The sequence below is a fragment of the Adiantum capillus-veneris genome, chromosome 23, assembly GCF_014529385.1.
Source record: "Adiantum capillus-veneris isolate H3 chromosome 23, ASM1452938v2, whole genome shotgun sequence".
Taxonomy (NCBI): Eukaryota; Viridiplantae; Streptophyta; class Polypodiopsida; order Polypodiales; family Pteridaceae; genus Adiantum; species Adiantum capillus-veneris.
The window spans coordinates 62358916-62383176 of NC_140953.1; positions in this window are offsets into that span (position 1 = coordinate 62358916).

Below are 24261 nucleotides of genomic sequence, written 5' to 3' on the forward strand. Positions count from 1 at the left end.
GGGTACTTGGGGGGCTTTGGTAGTGATGTTTTGCTTGGGGGATGATTCCTCGCGTGGTTGGGTGCCCCTCTAGGATGAGGGCCCTGTAGTCTCGGCCAGGCCATTTTTGGATCTGCCCTTGTCTCCACCCTCATTTTTGGACCAGGTGGAGGTCGCCCCTCCTTGCCCTTTTTGGTGCAATAATGGTGGCTAGAGGATCGTGTGGATGTGGTTGTGGAGGCAATTTCGCCTTGGGAAGGTCGGAGTGCTCGTGGCAGGGGCTCCTCGCCCTATGGCGTCCTAGGGGTTCACCCCTTCAGGGTTGGAGGGTGCTTGGCTCTACCCCAAAAGCTTGATGCATATGGTTCGTGAGTTTGCAATGATGGATTGGTCTCTTCTCCTACTGGGTGTGTGAGACTCTTGGGCTGTTGTGGGTCGGCGGCATGTCTTGGCAATGGCATGGCTAAACATGCTGGTGGCGTCAACTCATGGTGGTTCTACTGTGCATTTTGGTTTTGGTCTGCTACGATCTGGTTTATTTTCGTTTTGGTTTGCTACGATCTGCTTTGTCACGGTGGACCTACGATTATTTTGTGCTGCGGTGGTATTTGGAGATCTTCAGAGGGCATTCAGTCAACATGTGGCAGGGGTGATGGCATGGTGGCACTCTGTGTTGTCTCTTTTGGTGATGGGGACCTGGGCCCCGCCCTTCTCGGAGGATATGTCAATATGATGATGTTAGTTTTTTTGTACTCGGGGTTGGTCTCCCTTGTTTTGGCTAGTTGATGGTTTAGTCTTGAGGTGATGATATGAGTTTCTGGATGCCATGGCTCGTTCCGAGCATGGGTGTCTTTATAATTTTTTTGTTTTTAATATATTCATCACTCACACTTTGTGAGTTTCTAAAAATAAAATAAAAATAAACAAGGCAATCATCTATCCATATACTGGATTAGATAGACGAGCGGATCTCAATGCTAGACTTCTTCGACTAGATTTGATGCCCATCTGTCCTCCTCAAGGTATTTTTTTGTCGTGTGAAGATCAAATTTCCATAAATCTGCGACTAGGTGGATCTAATCTTTTGTGACGGCTTCATTAGGTAATATCTTAGGAGATGCTTTCATGGCACATGGAGAGAGAGAGAGAGAGAGAGAGAGAGAGAGAGAGAGAGGTCTTATTGTGCATCTGTGTGGTGGTCAACTAGTCTACATCCTATCTTCTATCGCCTATGGCGGCCATCCGAGGAGCAAGCAATGTTCGTTGTGTGGTTAATGATGTTTGGTAGATGCAATTGACGATCGCCCTCCTAGACGACCGGTCACACCTTCTCACAACCCACAATTTTGATGTAATCTTTTTTTTTTTTTTGGAAAGCCTTGTAAAAGGGCTAGTATGATTTTTGAGCCGCATTTTGTATACTCAAGAATGAATTCTTTTATCTCGAGCCCAAAAAGCCTTGTAAGCCACATGAAAAGCCCTAAGTATAAAGCTCAAAACCGTTAGTTTGAACACACATTGTAACATTATCCAAGGTTTTGAAGAGCTTTTTGTAGAGCGGCTACTCTATAGTTCTTAGTAATAATTTTCTCTTTATCTGATAATTACAATTCTGTTTAGAGAATTGCATTGTGCTCCTTGTCTCTTGCTTTTTCATTTAAGTATAATCATTCTCAATTTTGTTGTGGTTCACGATTACCTAGTTGTGAGCTAAATCTAAAATGTTGAGTGCAAAAATGATTGTTTTTTGACATTTTGACCATAAGAGAGTATTCTTAGACCTTAGGGAGACCTGTCTTGATTGTTCTATGCCAGTTTTCAAGACCTGGACCATGATGGGTCGGGACTTTGGTACCTTATCGGATGACTTCTAGACTTTGCAGGATAGTGCCTGTAGGCCTATTATAGCTCCTCATAAAGTTTCATTGCATTCTGAGTTCATTTGGTTTACAAAATGGTGTGGCCTAGAGAAATGAGATAGGACATAGGTGGATTTATCACATTAAAGAGAGATAGTTTTTTGGTGGTGATGATAGCTTAGTTCTTTAGGTTTACTTTTTGAGGTTGACACCCTCAGAGAGTCTCCGCGCCCCATTTGAATCACTTCCTTGAGTATTGACATTATGTTAGTGTTAGATAGCTATGCTGTAGACATCCGATCGCGTGACCCGCTAACATTAATGCCGTTGCCGGTGATATGATCTGTAGGTTGTGAGTGATATTCATAGCCTTCTTTTCTAGAGATTTTGTTACCCATTTTGTTTACACCTTGGCAGTGAAACAACTAAATACGGGGTTTAGTGCTTGGTAGAGGTAGAAGTCGAGGACTTGCTAGATCTACTCTTGAGAGGTAAAGAGCGTTGTAAGTGAGATACAAAAAGTATTTCATTCTTGAGTTCTCTCATTGCTTTGAAAGTAATGTTCCCCAATCCATTTCACGTTCAAATTGCACTATTTCGTTTGTTTTTGTTCATAGATTCATTTCAATACTGAGGAGTAGGGTAAGTAGCAACTATTGCCATCAAATTTGGGCTAAAACTTCAGGGGAAAAGTTATTGAAGACCATATCTTGGCAAAAGAGACCATAACTTTGAACAAATAGAAAATTTGATGGTTAGAATAGAAAAGCTGATCAAAACCCATAAATTTGGTGCCAAAGGGTGTCAACAAGCTCGAAGTAAAATTTTCATTTAGCTTTGTGGAAGAACATGGATCGTGATCCATGTACCTCTGGGACTGTTTGACCAGACACTGACACCAATTGAGAGAGATTGCTACCAAGAAGCAGAAACCAAAAATTAGGGATAAACTGACATAAAACACACACTCAAAATAAAGAAATTAAGCAAAACCTGCAAAAGCTTGAAAAATTGACTAAAAATTGAGATTTTTTCAACTTTCATTGATCCAAATTCAAAAAAGGTTGAGGATTAGCATTTACAGGACATAGACAACCAAATGACCAAATTTCACGCAAAAATACTGTCAAACATGGATCGCGATCCATATACGTTTTCATGATTTTTGGCTAAGATTTGAGCAACAGGTTCTGACACCAGTTGAAACATCTTTCCTAGAAGGCACATTAGTAAAAAGTGAGAAAAAATGGCCAAAAGAGAAAAACATTAGAAGCGTACAAAAAAGATCCAAACCACAATGGGTGAGCTTCAAAATGAAGATCTTTCATCTACAGCTTCTCGAATTCGAGCCGCAGTAAGTTCTTGTTCCAACACGCGAATGCAACAACTCATAAACTATCTAGAGCTCCATGGTGCAAATGCATTCATGCCCAAAGTTCTTGTCAATCCGGTTCGCTTACGTGTTTCTAGCTCGCCTAAGTTTCCTGTGATGACTACTAATTTTGGTTGGGGTAGACCACTTGCGCTACACAGTGTGATTCTAGAAGAAGATGGAAAATTGGTGTTTTTCCCAGGAGCAAGCGGCATTGGCAGTGCTGATATATGTATAGCACTTCCTTGGCATGCTATGGAATGTCTTGAGAGTGACACATCATTTCTTTAAGTTAATTTGTTTTAAAAATATTGTATGGCAGCTTCTAGGTTTTATCCTTGTCAACCTGCTCTCTCTCTCTCTCTCTCTCCTTCCTTTCCTTCCCTCTCCCCAACAAAATGAATCTCGTTATCTAGTCCATTGCTAGAGATGTCACCTAGCAATTTTCTTGTAGAATATATACAATCGGTAGTAAGTCCTTTAGACACTAGCATAAAATGTCTTCAATTACTTAGATGCCCCCCTTCCCAAAAATACGCAAAAGCTCCCTTCTTCGCTTGTAGGACCTCCCTTCTCCAAAAACCCCGCTTGCACCCATTCGGTCACGACTCAATAGACGAAGATCTTGCATCATTCTTCTTCTTCTACTACTACTACTACTACTCATTTTTTACATTTGAAATTTGTTTTCCTCTTTGAGGATAGCAAGATAGTGCATTTGAATGGGCGAGTAATGAGTGGTCATAGATTATGGTGGACCACACATGGGGTTAGAACATATTAATAATGCACACTCCCATCTAGCTATTCAAAATGGGGCACATGTGGCTTGTAACTCTTGCATACCAAGGTCACACTCACACATAGAAATGATTAATGCCTTGGAGTGTGGGTTATATTTGTCAGGAACGATAGTTGTAATCAATAAGATGGCATGATTATGAAAGATTTCATATTGTGCATATGTGGGCTGAATGCTTTAATTGCTTTTATGTTTTCACAAGCATCTTGAATAGAGCAAGGGAGCCAATTTAGAGGCTATGGAAACGTGATATTTTTGGGGGGGTATTTGCTATCTCATCATTTTTAAAATTTATGCATTGCACGAAACTCCTCATGAAAAGGCGAAGCAAATGATACCATAATCAATATTTTTTACATTTTGTTTGAATGCTCCATTTGAATAAATTTAAGTTTGAGGCTTTTTGAAGCATTAGAGACACTCAAGGCTCAATAATGGTACACTTTTTCAGCAAATCACAACATGACATATAAGCAAGATTTCAGGAATATTCCAAATTTCTTGTCTCTAAATTGGAGGTGCATATATGTCTAACCTGAGGTCCAAAAATTTCCGTCTCTAAACTGGCTCCCTTACCTTATATGTTTTAAAGCTAGAATCGTGATCTACACGAAGAGATCTTTCAGTTGATACCCATATTGATTTCTTTTTGTTAGTAGTTTTCAAAGAAAGAGGGTCCTAGAAGATTCTACGAGGAGGATTCTAAAAAGACAAATAAAAGGACACTTGTTGCGAAGCTTCCAAAATTTGGGACACTTCTCTACTCTTTTTGACCGTTGAAAGGACACTTGTTGTAAAGCTTTTCAAAACCTGGGACACTTGTCATGCATGTATCAATCTTTTTGACATGTGGTTGGACAGTTGTCCCCATGTTACCTCTCTTATTCTTTTTGTCCATAAAGCAGCTCTATTTGTAAATTTAGCCTCTTTCACTCTCATTGGAGCATCATGTACTTGCTAAATTTTCACTCAATCAGTAGCCCAAGAAGCCTCTACGCTACCGACATCATCTCCCTCTATATCTATCCTCAAATTCTCTCCAAGGAGACAAGTCTCTATCTCTCTAGCTTGTTGATTTTATAAGTAGCAAACCTGCAAATCAGAAAATTCAGCTCTCCTCTTGAAACTTCGAGCTCTTTCTCTCACCACGAGCAACCAAGAAGATGGACTACAGTTCTATCTCGAGAACCAACTAAATTTCCTTTTTGTAATTACGTTGGAATCATCTTTTATGCTATTTGTTTGATGCATGTGCACATGACATCTTGCATGATTGTAACTGACTTGATTGTAATAGCGCTCAATTCTAAGGTACTTGGATTGAGAAAAATATATTTCCTTCCCTGGGGGGGGGGGGGGGGGGGGGTCGTCATCCCTCATTCTGTTTCTTGTCTCTTTGAAGTGTGGTGATTAATATTTTGTCAAGTTCTTTGAGTATTGAATAACGAATAAGCACTTTAGTAGCACAAGGCTCTTACACAGTCCCCTTCCGAGCGGAAGGACAATCATGTGGACACAATGAGATGTTGAAAGACATACGACTGTCCTGCTAGCATGCAGAGAGAGAGAGAGAGAGAGAGAGAGAGAGAGAGAGAGAGAGAGAGAGAGAGAGAGAGAGAGAGAGAGAGAGAGAGAGAGAGAGAGAGAGAGAGAGAGTTCTATTACATCCTCGGAGGTCAAATATGACCTATGGGACCAAATGAACATGTCACATGGTGTGAGTGGAGGTCATAAGTGACTCTCGATGCTAAAAAATGGCTGAAATGAGCGTCGCAATAGAGAGTCCACATCGTGGTGGGAGAGGAAGATACATAGGGAGAGCTCATGACTGAATATATGGAGAAAAGAGGACCCAATGTGGTCAAAGGCTGAGCACTCAAGTAGTGTGTGGTACTCACTCTCTCGCGCTTGACAAGGGCATAAGGTGCAAAGTCGATGAGACTCCTTGCTAGTGACCCAACGTCCTGTCTCGCAGCGTAGAGAATGTGAGCTAAGACGAATAGAGGCAATGGTGCGGATCGCACTCAATGGGATGGGCTCAAGGATGTAGGGATGGGTTCGGTTACCGCGCTCGGAGAAGAAGAGAGATTTGTACTTTGGGGCAATGTGTGTGGTGTAATGGCTGAAGCTAGAACCTCCGGATTTCTCCCAAGCCGTGATACATTGGCATTGTAAGAAGACCTCATTAACTTGGGAGTGGATCGATGCATCCTTGACCAAGTGACATGCATCCCATCTTCCAAACCATTTCTTGATGTCAAGCATCCACCCCGAACTTAGTATTTTGCTCTTTCATGTCTTTTGGACCTTTTGACTTGCTTCATATGCGATTCTAGGAAGTCGATACAAAGGGCTACGTTGTGTCTTAAGCATGTACTCCACAACCCTTTGCATGCCCAAGACCTCAATGGGAAGCGATCCGGACTCAAGAAGTAAGAGTATGTAGGGTGTTTGTGTCTTGACTTGGAAAAAGTTGGTGAGAAAACGCTTTTGGACATTCTCAAACTCTTTCCAAGTAGACTTCCCAATGCTAGCACCCCACACCTCCACTCCGCACACACACAAAGAGAGAGAGAGAGAGAGAGAGAGAGAGAGAGAGAGAGAGAGAGAGAGAGAGGGAGGCTACTTTAGATGGCCAAATGCATTTAGAAAGAGTTCATTAGATTGGTTAAAAGATTCTTGTGGAAGAAAAATACCAAAGACTTGATGCCCTTACAGTGGGCTATCTAGGAAACAGCGGTAAGACCTACTGAGCAAGACAATCTCAAGATTCTTAACCCTAGTACCCACATGGAGGCTTAGTGTGCAAATTTTGTGGTTGCACTTGCAAAGAAAGATCAATCTTGGGCTATTATGGCCAAGGACATGATAGAAAATGCCAATCTCTGCTCGCAAGGAGGTCAGTGTAAAGGGCTTGAAGCACATGACAAACTACCTACCCCTCGGTGAGTGAGCCTAACGGGTGAGCTCACTCAAAAATGCAACAGAGCAACGGAGTCTCTAGACTTGGGTGAACTTGCAAGGTCACTGTCACAATTCTGCAACTCATTGGCCCCCCTGGCTATCAAAGGGGAGAAGCATCCTTCTGAACCCGCCAAAAGGGAAGCTGCTAGAAAGATAATAACAAAGGTATTTGATGCCTGGCCAATTGTGGAATTACAACAGTAACTGGTGGAAAAGGACATGCTAAATGGTTCTTAAGTAAAACCTTGATGTGATTGAGAGACTACTAATAAGTAGAGCCCTTGAACGGTTTGAAAATTGGTGTCTTTCTGGTTGTGAGTCTGAGTTTTAGTGGAAAGCATGGTGATGGCCTAAGGATAGACACTTCCTTAATCCTCAAACCAAGCAAGTATACCACACACTTATGGCATCGATGGAGTGGTACTCTCCATTGAACAAGCATTGGGGTATGAACTGGCCAGAACCAAGATGGGAGGCAGTCACCAAGAACATCTAGTGCCCACATTGGCCTCTTGGTATGTTCTTCATATGGAAGATACTATGGGGAGCCCTACAACCTAGGGTGAAGGCTCTAGGCAGAGAGATTTTCCCAAATTGATTCTCTCAATCCAAAACAACTAGCAAATACCTCTCCCACCTTTTCAAGGAATGCCTACGATCAATGGTCTAACAACTAAGATATGAAAATGGGTTCAAAGGGCTTGGAAGATAGACTTTTTTTTGGGATGGAAGGTTGTCAAGAGCCAAGAGCTGCTTATTACAACACAAATAGTCAGATTTTGTTACTTCAAACAGGTTTGAAGGCTATGAATTTTTGGGTACTCGATAATACCATGGAATCAACCAATTTAACAGAGATAATGCAAGAAAGCAGGGGTGCAATCTTAGCCTTTGGGAAACGTAAGAACTTTGATGAATGGAACATGATAATTGATATTGGTCCCCATAGTTAAAGGTGCGGGCTTCCCTGTCAGCCAATATATCTATGGTCTCTTGAAGATGCCATGGCTCATCACGAGCATGGCAAGAATCTGTAATTTTTTGTGGTTGTCAATATAATCTACTCACCATTGTGAGTTTTGCACAAAAAAGAAATTAGTTAAATGCATTGGAGATTTTCCAAAAGTGAAATTCTAATAAATAGATCTTGCATACATTTGGATTTCAATCCATCATATAATGGATTGGCTTCTCAATGATCCACCACCGCTTATTGGGTAAGATGCACTTCCTTGCTGTCCTCTTGAAATGGACGCCTTGACAAAACGATAGAGATGTGACTTCAAGTTGCTAGTGAAGTGACTGATCTGGTAGACAAATCCAAGGAGATGCTTTGAGCCCAATGGTGGCTACTTTCTTTTGAAGACATGAAAGGTTTTCCAATGCGCATTGATAACTACTTGTAATGTGTGTGGACAGGATGCATGACCACTAAGTGTGAAACCTGTCTAATACCACGTGGGAACAATGGCTTAATTGGTTTATTTTAAGGGCTCACCATAGCTTTATAAAAAAAACAAACCTAGGACAGTGTGATTGCAGCTGTTATGAGCGCGTATAGAGCTAGAAGAGAGCAAGAGGAGGCGCTCACAATGTACAAGAATATTGATTACAAGACTTAATACTTTATTAAGAGAGCTAGATACAAGACTTGGATTACATGACTTGAGTACAAGACAAGGCTTGATTGCAAGGACAAGACTTGAACATAAGAACTAGAAGAGGGATTTCCTCATAGGAGGCTCACAACTGGTGCTGGCAAGACTGAGGGGCTTGTGGCCCAAGACCCCTATTTATACTAGTGCTTGAGGAGGTTAGGACTTTCTAGGTTCTTCTTGAGGAGGTTAGAACCTTCTAGAACCTTCTGGATCCTTCTTCAAATTTCTAGAACTTTCCAAAAACTTTTAGATTTTTCCGGAATCTTCTCCAAGCTTCTAGAAACTTCTTGATCCTTCTAGTTCTTCTAGAACCTTCTAGATCCTTCTTCAACTTTCTAGAGCTTTCCAAAAACTTCTAGATTCTTCCGAAATCTTCTCCATGCTTCTATAAACTTCTAGAATCTCCATGATACTTTTAGAACTTCTAGAATCTTCTAGATCCTTCTAGATTCTTCTAGAGCCTTCTAGCGATGATGTAGGCGATGACATAGGCGATGATGCACGCAGTGACTGACTCTCAAGCACCCATAACAGCAGCCATTCAAAAATCTAAAATGCCCTCCTTAAGCTATGCATTGCAACAGGTAGTGGAAGTAGAATCATCTCATCTCTTGCTATGCATCCACGACATTGTATTGGAAGATAAACGAGTTTTGAAAAGAGCTTGATGATGCCAACATATTCAATATGCAGTGTTAAACAAAACGATAGTGCTTCATTGAATCCATTAGTGGTGTGCTGTGAAATTAGTGCCTCTTTACCTCCAAGGCACGAGAAGGTTACTCCAATAGAGGTTAAAAAAATGTGCTATGGCTTTTTGCAGAGCATTGTTGGCTTGCTTATTGAAGAGGGAAATTTGTATTGCCAAGCTTCAAGTAATTAAGACTTGACAATTCCTTGCTCTGATACCATGATTGAAAAAGGATTGCATTATGGCTATAGAGAGATTATGTAATCGTTGTGGAAGCTATTGCACACTCAACAGGAAGTGAGAGTGAAAAATTAATTGATTTCTTATTGAAAAGAAAAGAGCCCATTATAGGCTTTATTACAAACAAGAATCATGGCCTCAATCAAGGGATTTAGGCTGACCTACAAAAGGAGATTTGATCCTAGGAAAAGGAACCATCACACTTTACCTAATTTTTTTTTTTTGATATGCCCTAGGAGGACAACAATCTAACATGGTATGTCTTGAGAAGAAATTCATAGCAGTACTATATAAAAACTATAGATAGAGGTTCTCGGGGGGTGCACTATGTAATCATGTTAATGTATAACGTGAGTTCAAAAGGAGGGGTTTTAAAACGCAAAAAATTAGGCAATTTAACAGAGATATATTAAAATAAGGGGGTTTTATATTCAATTTTGGAAAAAAATCCTAAAATAAGGGGTCATTTTATTTTTCCAGAGATATTAAAAGAGGGATTTTTTCCATACCCCGTGAACCCACGTTATATAGGGAGGTACTGAACGGTGAACCCCCTGAGTAGAGGTTTAAAAACAATGATGAGACTCATATAGCAACTAATACAACAAGCTAGTTTAACCAAATTTCTAGTAAAAATCAATTATACACAATAAATGCCAACAACTGATGCTATGATTAGATGTTTATGAGTGACTCTCAGAGATGCTACTATCTTCAACTTGGAGAACCAGCTCCTTGTGATAAAGCAATTCAAATATTTTGACTCTATTAAAAAAAGTTATTGATAGGTAGTCTAAGAACCTTGTGTGAATCAATGGGAGCCCTACTAAGTGTGTACTTGTGTCTATGTGTGTCTCCTCCAAAGACTATTGATGTTGGATTGGGATGATAGAAAGGATGATAGAAACAATTGCAGTTTGAAATGAAATTAGCCATAAGAACTTGAGTCGTTCAATGTTTACCAAGGTAGGGTACACATTTTATGGATCACGGTTGCTTTGTACAGCTAGCCGCTTACGTGATCGAAAGAAAGGGGTTGTGTATACATCATATATTGTCACACTTATGATTGCTGTTGTAAAAGATGTTGTGAAGAGAGATCAAGAGGTATGGTTTAATGTTATTTCCATGATTGGGAATAAAATTAACCTTTACATGAGGGATGTGGACCAGAAAATAGGGCAAGATCTTCCGAGGTTAAGGGCCTTTTTTGGGATGGAAACGTGGGGAGCGTTAGGATAAATTTATCCCAATATGTTAGTTCAATTTTATATAAAAAAACACACACAAATGGTGAAACAATGAATCTGAGAACAAACCTCTCATGGTAGGGGCAAAGAAGGAGTTCACAAGTTTCAAAATCTATATTGGATAGCCAGTTCCTTATGTCAAAATCAGTTCTCAAATAGTAAAAGGTGGTTGTGTCAACCATATCCACTTTTTGTTGGACATCTAACTTATAGTCATGCATCAATAATCTACAAAAAAATTCAAAGAAAACTTTTTAATTACGAATAATCTACAAAAACATGTTGTCGTGTTGTGACACGTACATAGTGGGAACAAATGCTATAAGATCTATCTTGCAACTTTTCAGATACATAAGTATATTTTCCATAATGTACATATCCATATCTAAGTATAAAAATAAGCTTTCTATCTCATCATATTATTTATTTCAAAGGTAACATATTCTTACTTTACCATTCAAAAGTACTATGGTAAAAAACATCGATAGCTCCGCATCTTTAACTTGGGGCAAAAAGCATTGGTTCTTTTTTTTTTCTACTATCCCATTATCACCCCCACACTCTAGTTAAATTCTATAGCTAGTGTAATTTTCAATAAATATATTTTTAGATATTTTTTTATATTTCTTTTAAAAATTTACTAGAAAGGAATCAAATCCTAGTGGGACACTAGCTTGCATGATAAAGATGCACTCATTTTAATGCATTATTAAGAGGATGCTTACAAACCTTTGTCAAGAAGCAATGTCATGCTTTCATAATGCATAAGGTGTCCATTGAAATCAAGTGGAAGTCTAAGCTAAGGGGACCACAATAAGACTTTTGTTGCCAGAAAGGTATCCCATTTTTTTGAATTCAGTTCCAATCCGAATTGGAGAAAGTATATAAAATGGGAGTCGTAGCTCAAATGAGCTAAATTTTCTACTCCTATTTTTCCTTTTTATTTGGAGCCACGGTTGATGAGATATCATCAAAATGGTGGACCCCAATCTGTCTACATCATGCAGGGACAACCCATTTCAAACTTTGCCAGTTCATGTTCACACTGGCTCTTCTCTTTCTTGGGGGTTCCCTTATTTATAAACAGGGACCTCTTCTTCCTTGAAAAAAAATTCATGAGGGAGTGAGAGGATTGATGCCTGATTGTACTTAGCCATAAACATAAGCCTAAGCCTACACTTGCTACTAGAGGAAGACTAGCCAATCTTGTAAGTTATCCTTGGAAGATCAACTCTAATCAAAGAAGGACTTGAACTTGGTGAATCAATCAAGGCTTGAAGTCTTTCCTCTTCTTCTCTCTCCATCAAAATGGTTAATAACTCTCGAAGGGTTTGTCAAGTAAGATGTGTTTTACTTTGATATTTTGTTTGCTTCTTGTTGTTTTCTTTTTCATCTCTAATTTCATCTCCCTCCCTAACCAAATCTATCTCTCTCATTATTACAAAGTCATTCTCTTTATAAATTATAGGTTCTCCTTGCTACATATATCTCTCTCCTCGTAGTATGCTTATTACGGACAAGAATAGGGCTTGGGAGGGAAATTTTTCTTTTCTTCACTTCTCTCGCATCTACGTTTTTCACATATTAGAAATATCCTAGATGAATAATCCACACGATATGAATTTCTATCGCTTACACTTTGTGCTATTTATTACAAATAATGTATGGATTAGCCAAAAAATACACTTCCAATAGTGTATAGTATTTCTCTTTGGCCCAAAAAGGCTCACTAAGATACTTCTTTCACCGAATCCCATCATACTACCCCTTATAGACTATAACTTTTCTTTTGACATAAATGTAGTTATCTTGCTATGAACCAAGAGGATTTGTACACACAATTAATCCCAATTATTAGACAAAACATATATATTATAATAAGCACAAAATTATAATTTCAAAGAATAATTCATAGCCTCTTTGGTTGGCAAAGATTGAATGCCATTAACTCATCTATTAACCCTTTCATATTACCCATGATATGATATGACCATAGCCTTGATGTTTTTACCTTTGTGTTGTTTTGATATGCTCTTTTGTGTTATTTCTTTGTGTGTGTGTGAGTACAAGAGAGAAAGAGTGGGGCTTCTTTGATTTCACTGCCTTCCAAACCCTAGACTTCATGGCATCAATGGTATAACTCCTTCATATAGTTTTTGGAGTTCTCTCATAAACTCTCACAACCAAAATCTTGGTGCTTTCCTAGCAAGATCGGAAACTTCTTGACATATTTTTGGTGAACCTGACACGAATCTACCAGGGTGAGAGTTTGTGGGTAGCCATGGGTGATCATGTGAAGCAACATGGTATGCATTTTGAACCACCAACAAAGCAAATGTTTCAAGCATTTGCAATGTTCATGCAACAACAACATGCCACTGAAAGAAGGGGGATTTCAGCAACCAAAGCCATACAAGCGGTCATCAACAGAATGGATCAGTTCAATGGCAAACATGTAACCAAGTACTTGCGTGTGTATGTGAAGGAGATGGAGCTACATCGCATGTCAGAAGGTGAGATGATTCAAAGCTTTGAGCTAGTTGTTGCTCCAAAAATCAGGGAACATGTTAGGGCAATTCAAAATGGGCATGTGAGAAACTGGGAAGAACTTAAAGTAGCTTTAAAGGAGGAATATTTCATGGAGGACTCTAAGAGAGTGACCAAAAGGACATTCTTAGAATGGGTAGTCAAGCCAAAGCAAGGACTATCAATAACAGAGCTACTCAATAAATTTGAGTGGCGCTATGTAGTACAACTCACCTAGACAGAAAAGGCCACACTAGATACATAAGAGAACTATCTTTTCTTACAAGTTGCAGATAAAGAGGTTCAAGAAAATTTGTAGCTTCTTCTTGAAGATAAATATGTTGAGCAAGAACTAAAGGCCGACAGGAATGAGGTTGAACGTGTTGTTTCACTGCTTGCCAAACGACGAAGAAGAAGGGACAAGATGGTAGTAAACACTACAAGTCCTTCCACCTCAACTTTTCAAATGATAAAACCTACTTTTATAGCTTCTAAGTTTGATAATTCTTGCCAGATGAGCTTGTAAAGGGAATGTGTGACTTGAAGGTGAAGCTTGTAAAGCTTGAAGAAAAAGGCCAACCATCAGGGCCACTTCCTCGGCAAAGACAACAACTGAAAGAAGGGTTTGTTAATAGATGTATTTGGTGTGATAGTACAGACCATGTAAGAAGGGATTGTGATAGTTTTAGTGATGCTTTGACAAAAGATGTTGTCTTTTTTAAGGATGGTAAAATCCACTCAAGAGAGACAGGTCTACCCTTGAGAACTAACTTTGGGAAGGGAGGAATGCAAACCTTAGTTGAAGATATGGTGAGTGGCATAAAATGACAACCATCTTTTTGCAACATTTTCAGCCTACTCAACATCCTCTTCCTCATATGTGTATATATTTTTCTATGATATTAAGTTATCTAGAGTAAATTCCCTCTCTTTGTTTAACCTTTGTGGTGACACATACATCATACTCTTCCCAGAAATGTCACCTTAGTCATTTATTTATATTACCATCCTTTTCTTTTTTGCTTTGTAAATAAAATTAAGCATACAATAACCAACTATCTACCTCCAAACTTTCTTACCTCTTGTAAATTAGTAGTAGAAAAATAATATATTTATATTCCATCCCATATAGATAAATTATCAACTCTCCACTTGTCTTTACCAAAGATTATGGTCTAGCTCTACAAGTCTTCTATGCTCTACATAGGTGGTCCAATATCTCTTAAGAATATCCATATAGTTTTTCTCCTTCCAAAAAAGACTCAAATTGTATATTCTTTTCACAAGAAAATAAGATTGGGCCCTCCTCTCTTTGTTTAAGCATCATACCATTTTCAAAAAGCATGATTCCCCTTGGATGCATAGAAGCAAAGGGCCCATACAAAAAGACTTGGAAGCAAAAGGTTCCCTAGCCTAGTGTGGACCTCCCAAACCGCATTCCTTGGTGCATAGGCGTGAAGGATAGTCCAAATTCATATCAAACATGTTGATAATGTCAAATTTTCCTTTTGAAGCATGTCATTCTGAGCTACGGGTAAAACATTATGGTCAAAACAGTGTAAATATGTCAGAATCGCAACAAAAGGGAACAGTAAATCAAGTAAATCAAGAGGGTGAGATCTTATCTTGCCCTTACTCATCTTCTAGAAGAGTAATGAGTTTTCAAAGTCACTTGCATGTGATGGGACCGACCTAAAGATGCTTCTGATGCGAAGACAGACAAGTTGAGATACCCCATAGGAGCCACCCGTAGGGCCTCATGGTGGGCCCCACATACATTATGCACGCCTATGGAGCCTTCACGGTCTAAACTGCTATTGTTTGTGAGTAAATAATCCATTTTATGTCCAATATCAATAAGTGGTCAAAGGACACTTACTTAGGGCTAATCACTCACCCTAATTAAGTGTAGCATAATCCCACTCTTGCAAAACTATAAATAGCCCCCTTGGAGAGATTCAAGGATGCACACCTATTTTTTCAACTCCATTTTGTTATTGATCAATAGTAGAGAAACCCCCAACTCTCCCTCTTTCACATCCTCCAGGTCCTAACCCTCCTCTTTGGAGGAAGTGCAGCTCCATCCTCCACTCTTTCTATTCTACAACCTCTTACTCCACCAACCCAATAAATCATTGTAGCACCTCAATAATTTGTAAATACATCATGATCTCTCTCATGGTTATGTTAATGTTCATTAAATCATCTTCAAACAATCAAGTGTCACAATTCTTGATGGTTAGCCAGCGTCTTTCCTCCCCTTAAAAAGTGTGCGAGAAATCAAGGAAGTGTTCTACTCTCAATGTACCATTGGTTTGTTTCTCCACACTTATTCAATTAGTCCAAAATAATTTCTCACTCCAAATCTCTTTTGGTCATTACATATGCATGTGGCTACCTCTCATGGTGATTTTATTTGTCACGACATTGCATAGATGGAGATAAGCTCTCTATGCAAAGTGTGCTAGTTTGTTGTCAGATTCCCTTGTGTTTTTTGAGAGGCAAGTCTTGTGCACATGATTTTTTTATGAGTGCTTGAGAGAGGAGGAGTTTGGATATATCATGGGTCTTCTTATGGGAGGAGGTGAAAGTAATTCCATGAATTGCATATTTACATTTGGTGCATGGCATTGGGTTGCATAAACGTTGAGGGTGTGAAGCGTCCAGAGTGTACATAGAGTAAGGGGTTCTCAAATTGCATTGCTTGAGTAGGTGGGTGCAAGTGTTATTTGATTGGTTTCCTTCTCCACTCCCAAAAGAAGGTGGTGCCCCAAGTAGTGTGCGTACTTCTCTATGAACATTTTGTGAGGGTTGGCCCATTGGTTTGGGTTTAGAGGCCCCATTTAAAAAAACTCGCTCTCATAAAAGTGGTGCCCCCACTGAGGAACATATTTCCAAGTTACCTTCAATTTTTAGTGATGAATAATGGAGTTCCCATCTATCCATTTCATTTTGCACAACACATTAGAGTAAATGTTCACATAGATAGAAAAGTCTTTTTCCAGTAATGCATTGTTTTTATGTTTGGTGCAGAAATACTTAGAGAAATACTGGCATCACCCAATCCAATCATACTTCCAATCATCAATTATGGAACTTCTTTTGATGTTCACATGTTCATTTTGTTTTAAAAGCAGGAACAAGGAGTGGTGAAGAGGTGCTCAAGGGCCATATGAAGGAACGAGGCCTTCAAACCAACCACTAGGAGTAGCACATGAATCACAATCAAAACAGTGAACCTTTTAGGCCTATTGCTCGACAATCCATTCACATAATCATTGCAACTAAGTTTAGGTTTCAATCTATCATAAGAAGGATATTTGGATCTACTCACCTCAATGAAATCAATGCTTCAGCTAATCCATTTATTCTACCTATGATAAAGTACGAATTAACAATGGATGTGTACATCTTCATTTTAATGTAATCAAATTTATAGTGTCAACAATCTTGTGCGGCGCGTACGAGAAAAGTTTCTTGAAAAATAATCAAAAAGTCTAAACAAAATGCAAGTGCTTTTCCCACATTCTATGCAAGAAGTGGGGAAGATGCACAAGAGTTTCTTGACAACTTGGAGATGGCACATCTCATATTCGCGAGAGATGAAGAGCAAGTAAAGCTACGAGCCTTCCCGCTTGTTCTCAAAGCAGAAGCTAAAGCATGGTATGAGACCTTGCAGCCTCAAATCAAGTCCAACTAGGAGAGACTACGAGCAAGCTTTCTCTCCAAGTTCGGGCAAGGTGATACTTCAGAAGGACTATGGAAATGTCTTATTGGACATAAGCAGGTATCACTTGAAGACTATCCCTCTTATGAAGCAACCTTTGTCAATATATGGGGTAGGTGGGAGGCTACATTAGAAAATCATGGTGGTGCATCTAACTTTCTAAAAAAAGAGAGATTCATGGTTGGCTTGTATCCACTTTTAAAGGCTAAAGTAGAGCTAAAATTCCCATCCACCTTCGAAGAAGCACGTGAGGTAGCCATCATCAAGTTTAAAAAAATACAAGGGGTTTGAATGAAGTGAGTGAGAGGGAGTCTTCACAAACCATGGAAGGACCAATTAGGGCCCCTCTTGCACAATCTTCACAAATAGGAGATAACTCTCAACAAGAGGTTTTGCAAAGGCTAACTCAACAACTTGAGAACATCACTTTGAATCTAGTACATGGCCTACCTCAACAACAACAACAACAACCAAGAGAAGGGAATTGCAATCAACAAAGACAAGCTCAAGAGGTACAATGTTGGAATTGCAATGAAATGGGCCACAACATGTACAATTGTCCACATCCAAGGCGACTCCCTGGAGACATATACCCCCCTAGACTGCCTCCTCTCACTGTGTAACAAGAACTTGCTCAAGGCCCACAAATCCTTTGTCAACCACCACCACCAGCAAATATACCCCCTGCCCACATGAGGAGTAAGAAAGAGGAGTCAACGTCATCAAGCTAGAAGAGGTAATGGATGAGCATACTCTAAACTTTGATGTTATGCCGGCAAAAAAACGCACAAGAGCACATGATAAGGATGAAGACATGAGAAGGGAAGGAACAAATTCAGTCAGAAGGGACAAGAAGAAGAAGTTGAAAGTAGCAGGAAGAAAAAATCAAGGCGAAGGGAAATTGGTATCAACGACTTTCCATTGGGAAAGGAGCTAGATCCCTACAACATCCTGGAGGATTTACAAACCCAAAAGCCAAACATTTCATGGCCTCAACTTCTACACCTATCAGCCAAAGTAAGAAGGCAATGGCCAAAGTTGGTAAGTACAAGAATTCCAAAGAAGAAAGCAAATGTTTCCATTAAGGTTGTGGCCTCAAAGATACAAAAAGATGTGGAACCCATTGTGCATGTTTACATAGGGGTAAAAAGGTATCTAATGTATATGTTGATGGTGGAGCCCAAATGTGTGTGATCACGGAAAAATCAAAGAATAGGTTAGGGCTTGAAATTACAAAGTCCTCTAATTGTCAAGCTAGGCTAGCCAACAACTCAAGTGTCACGTGCTTGGGGATCGTTGAAAATGTAAAAGTCTCTGTATGTAACATAGATGCACGAGTGGATATGTATGTCATGCCAGCTAAGGGGGAGGGCTACCCCATCATCCTAGGGAGGCCTTGGATCATTGCTATGAATGCAGATCAAAAATGGGGAAATGGTCGATTGATTCTTAAGAAGGGTCAACTGGTGGTGTATGACTGGCGAGAAGGAAAGCAACTAGATATCAACTATGAAACACGGCAGATGAAGAGAGCAAGGAGAGACCTTACTCAAGTGATGAGGAAGCATCAACCAATGCATCAACCAGTGAAGAGGAGTCTTCTTTGGAGGTAATGGGAATTGTATATAACGCCAACACCCAAGATGTTTCCATAGAAGAAAAGCCAACAGACAATCACACACGAGGGGATGCAAGATACCACCACCTCGAAGAAGGATTTGAGAAGATGCTTGCAAAATATCCTACTTGTGAGGAGAAGAGGTACTACATCAATATGTTAAGGAGGTATCCCAATTTGTTTATCACTGACTACTCACAAATAAAAGGTGTAGATGTAATAGAGCATCAAATTGAATTGAGACTAGGGACCAAACTCGTAGCTCAAAAGTTAAGGCGACTAGGATCTATGCAACAAAAGGCTCTCCTACAAGAAGTGAATTGACTCTTGAAGGCTGGCTTCATCTATCCAGTATCCAACTCCGAATGGGTATCACCTATTGTAGTCACTCCCAAGAAGAATGGTAAGTGGAGGGTCTGCATGGATTACAAACCCCTCAATGCTGCAACAAAGAGGGACCACTTCCCTCTCCCTTTCCAGGATGAAATTTTGAATGAAGTAGCAGGTCATGAATGCTACACTGTGTGTGATGGGTTTCATGATATTTTCAAATTAGAATAGCAGAAGAAGACCAACCAAAAAGCACTTTCATTACACCTTGGGGATGTTTTTCATATAGAGTATTGCCTTTTGGGCTCACCAAAGCTCCTAGCACCTTCATGAGATTCACAATCTTTGTATTTCAACCATTTTTTTGGAAAATCTATAAGAGTCTTTATGGATGATTTATGTATTTATAGTTGTAGATCACTTCACTGCCAAAAGGTTGAAGAGGGGATTAAGAGGCTCCATCAATTTGGGGGACAACTCAACCCAGAGAAGTGTCATACGGTGAATCTCAAATGGTTTTGCTAGGCCATGTGGTTTCTTCACAAGGTATTCAAGTGGATCCCTCTAAAGTAGAGGCCCTTTTGTCATTATCTCCACCAACAACAACTAAGGAACTAATGACCTTCAACCACAAAGTGAGGTATATGTCTCGCTTCATCCATCTTCTAGCACAAGCCATCGCCCCTTTTCATAGGTTGGCAAACCGATCTACATTTGAATAAGGGAGGGAACATGAAAAGTGTTTTGAGGAAGTGAAGGGCATTCTTAGCTCTCTCCTGACCCTAATGCCACCAGATCCAAAAGAGACCTACTATGTCACTCCAAGTGTAGGTTTGGAAGCAACTGGTGTTGTTTTGATGCAAAAAGATCCTAAAACATCATACATGAGGCCAATCTATTTTGCAAGCAAGGTATGACTCCCGCAGAGAGGGTATACACTAAAATGGAGAAAGTGGTAACTGCAATCTTGTTTGTTGTAAGGAAGTTTCGATCGTATCTTCTTCCCGTGCCATTTGTTTTTCTCACCTTGGAGCACAATCTACCATATGTAGTACAACACATGAGCCTCTCATCTAGAATAGCAAAGTGGGTATCCAAGAATTTGAATACACTTTCCTTGTAGAAGATATCACAAGAGCAGGACTTGCAGACATTCTCACCTACAAAGTGAGAGAAAGGGAAGGATCACGACTACAAAGAGAGGAAGGCTCAAAACAGTTCAAAGAGAAGGAGATTGATAATGCCCATACTTTGTGCTTTGATGGAGCTTATCAATACCAACATGACAAAGCAGCAGGGGGAATCATCATTTTCAACCCACGAAAGGAGGTAATGGTTAAAAAAGGTATCACTCTACCCAATGTCCACTCTAACAATGAGGCTGAGTATGTTGCTCTAACCCTTGGGTTGGAAGAATGCAAAGAATTAGGCATACAAAGACTTATTATAAAAGGTGATTCTTTGCTAGTGGTCAAGCAAATCCAAGGGACTTAGAGGTGCAAGAATTGTACATTGCTTGAGTGTCTTAGTAGTGTAAGAGCTTTGATGAAGGGTTTTAAAGCAACACAGGTACAACACATTGTGAGAACTTATAACAAGGAAGCAGACTTACTTGCAAATGAAAAGTTTAAAATGGCGGTAGGAGGTGTGAAACTTTATGAACCCAAATATCAAGGTTGAGAGGAGCTAAAAGACATTATTTTCTTCCTACAAGTAGGTGAGTGTTCCAAACACTTAGATAAGGTGCAAAGACATAGACTAGTTAAGAAGGCCACAACTTACCAATTGATCGGGGATGACTTCTATCACAAAGGGAAAGATTTGGTCTTGAGGAGAGTACCAGGTGTGCAGGAGATAGATAAAATTATTCTTTCATGTCATGATGATGTTTGTGGTGGTCACTTTTCTCAAGATATTACAAGTAGGAACATTTTACAAGCAGGGTTTATTTGGCCAAGCTTACATCGTGATGTCCAACATTGGTGTAAGGCATGTAGCAATGCCAAATTTATGGGGATAGACGACTAAAATATAAGCCTCAAGTCCCAATAATATCTTATGGCCCTTTTGAAAAGTGGGGTGTGGATGCAATAGGTCCCCTACCTCATACTTCTACATGGAAAGTTTTCATCATCATGGGTGTTGACTACATGACACGATGGGCGAAAGCGACAAGCACAACCCGAATCACTACTGAAGAGGTATCAAAGTTTATTTTTGATCATATTTGTAGTAGGTTTGGAACACCCCTAGAAACATTATCAGATCAAGGCCCGGGTTTTAGGGATGACCTTCTAGATGATCTCTTGAGGAGGTTAAAAGTGAAACACTTGCATTCCACACCCTACTATCCGCAATGCAACGGATTGGTGGAAAAAGTGAATGGAATGATATGTAAGATCATTTCTAAGCAGGTTGTGGACCGACCTAATGATTGGGATTGCCATTTGACTGCTTCTCTTTGGGCATGTAGGACATCTTTCAAGATATCCACCCAATTCACCCCTTTTCATCTAGTTTATGGACATGAGGCACTTCTCTCCATTGAGGTAGAGATCTCAAGCTTGCATGTTCTTGCAAGAGTGGAAAAAAAACCAAAAGAGGCTCTACATGAAAGGATCTTAGATCTCCAATGACTTGAGCTAGATAGAGAAGAGTCCATTGATTAGTACATCACCCAAGCTACAAGCCAAAGGGACAAAATCAACAAGAAGCTCAAGGGGAAAGGATTGAAAGAAGGTATGTTGGTTCTTTGCTATGATAATCAACTTGATACTTGACTTGACAAAAAGTTTTTGCAAAGATGGGAGGAACCTTTCATGTTAAAAACAAGGTTTGGGAATGGTAGTTACAGATTAGCAGATCTATCAGGAAAACTCCACAAGACCAGAGTCAATGGATGGAGATTAAATCCCTAATATCTACGTATCAATCCATTGGTAGGAAGTCATCTACCTACATCATCTAACCTTCAAATTGGCATGGCTGCCTTTGGCTTGGCAAATGCTCCACCTATTTTTAAAGCTTTGATGTGCAAAGAAGACCCAACCTTGGAATTTGAACATACCCAAGGCAACCCTCCCATCTCCCATTTATGGGACTGAGGTAATGAAAAGCGGGTCTAATGGAGTAAAAGATTGCATGTCACTCCTCCTCAAAAAAAAATAAAAAAACAACACCGTCCTTCTAAAGATATGAATATCTCTAGGCTTGTAGGAGGGCTAATATGAGTGGCATAAAATGGGAACCATCTTTTGCCAACATTTTAAGCCTACTCAACGTCCTCTTCCTCATATGTGTATATATTTTTCTATGCTATTAAGTTATCTAGAGTAAATTCTCTCTCTTTGTTTAACCTTTGTGGCAACACATACATCGTACTCTTCCCAAAAATGTCACCTTTATCATATATTTATATTACCATCCTTTTCTTTTTTGCTTTGTAAATAAAATTAAGCATACAATAACCAACTATCTACCTCCAAACTTTCTTACCTCTTGTAAATTAGTAGTAGAAAAATAATATATCTATATTCCATCCCATAGAGATAAATTATCATGGAAATCAACTTTCCACTTGTCTTTACCAAAGATTATGGTCTAGCTCTACAAGTCTTCTATGCCCTACATAGGTGGCCCAATATCTATTAAGAATATCCATATAGTTTTTCTCCTTTGAAAAAAGACTCAAATTGTATATTCTTTTCACAAGAAAATAAGATTGGGCCCTCCTCTCTTTGCTTAAGCATCACACCCTTTTGAAAAAGCATGATTCCCCTTGGATGCATACAAGCAAAGGGCCCGTACAAAAAGACTTGGAAGCAAAAGGTTCCCTAGCCTAGTTTAAACCTTACAAACCAAATTCCTTGGTACATGGGCATGAAGGATAGTCCAAATTCATATCAAACATGTTGATAAGGTCAAATTTTCCTTTTGAAGCATGTCATTCCGAGCTATAGGTAAAAAGTTATGGTCAAAACAATGTAAATCTGTGAGAATTGCCGCAAAAGGGAATAGTAAATCAAGTAAATCAAGAGGGTGAGATTTTATCTTGCCCTTACTCATCTTCTAGAAGAGTAATGAGTGTTCAGGATCATTTGCATGTGATGGGACCGACCTAAAGATGCTTCCAATGCGAAGACAGACAAGTTGAGATACCCCACATGAGCCACCCATAGGGCCTCATGGTGGGGCCCACATACATTATGCACCCCTATGGAGCCTTCACGGTATAAAATGCTATTTTTTGTGAGTAAATAATCCATTTTATGTCCAATATCAATAAGTGGTCAAAGGACACTTAATTAGGGCTAATCACTCACCCTAATTAAGTGTAGCATAATCCCACTCTTGCACAACTATAAATAGCCCCCTTGGAGAGACTCAAGGACACACACCTATTTTTTCAACTCCATTTTGTTATTGATCAATAGTAGAGAAACCCCCAAATCTCCCTCTTTCACATCCTCCCTCCTAACCCTCCTCTGTGGAGGAAGTACAACTCCATCCTCCACTCTTTCTATTCTACAATCTCTTACTCCACCAACCTAATAAATCATTGTAGCACCTCAATAATTTGTAAATCAATCATGATCTCTCTCATGGTTATGTTAATGATCATTAAATCATTTTTGAACAATCAAATGTCACAATTCGTGATGGTTAGCCAGCGTCTTTCCTCCCCTTAAAAAGTGTGCGAGAAATCAAGTAAGTGTTGTACTCTCAATGTACCATTGGTTTGTTTCTTCACACTTATTCAATTAGTCTAAAGGAATTTCTCACTCCAACTCTCTTTTGCTTCATTATATATGCATGTGGCTACGTCTCATGGTGATTTTCTTTGTCACGGCATTACATAGATGGAGATGAGCTCTCTATGCAAAGTGTGTTAGTTTGTTGTAGGTGATTCCCTTGTGTTTTTTTAGAGGCAAGTCTTGTGCACATGATTTTTTTATGAGTGCTTGAGAGAGGAGGAGTTTGGATATATCATGGGTCTTCTTATGGGAGGAGGTAAAAGTAATTCCACGAATTGCATATTTACATTTGGTGCATGGCATTGGGTTGCATAATCGTTGATGGTGTGAAGCGTCCAGAGTGTACATAGAGTAAGGGGTTCTCAAATTGCATTGCTTGAGTGGGTGGGTGCTAGTGTTATTTGATTGGTTTCCTTCTCCACTCCCAAAAGAAGGTGGTGCCCCAAGTAGTGTGCGTACTTCTCTACGAACAATTTGTGAGGGTTGGCCCA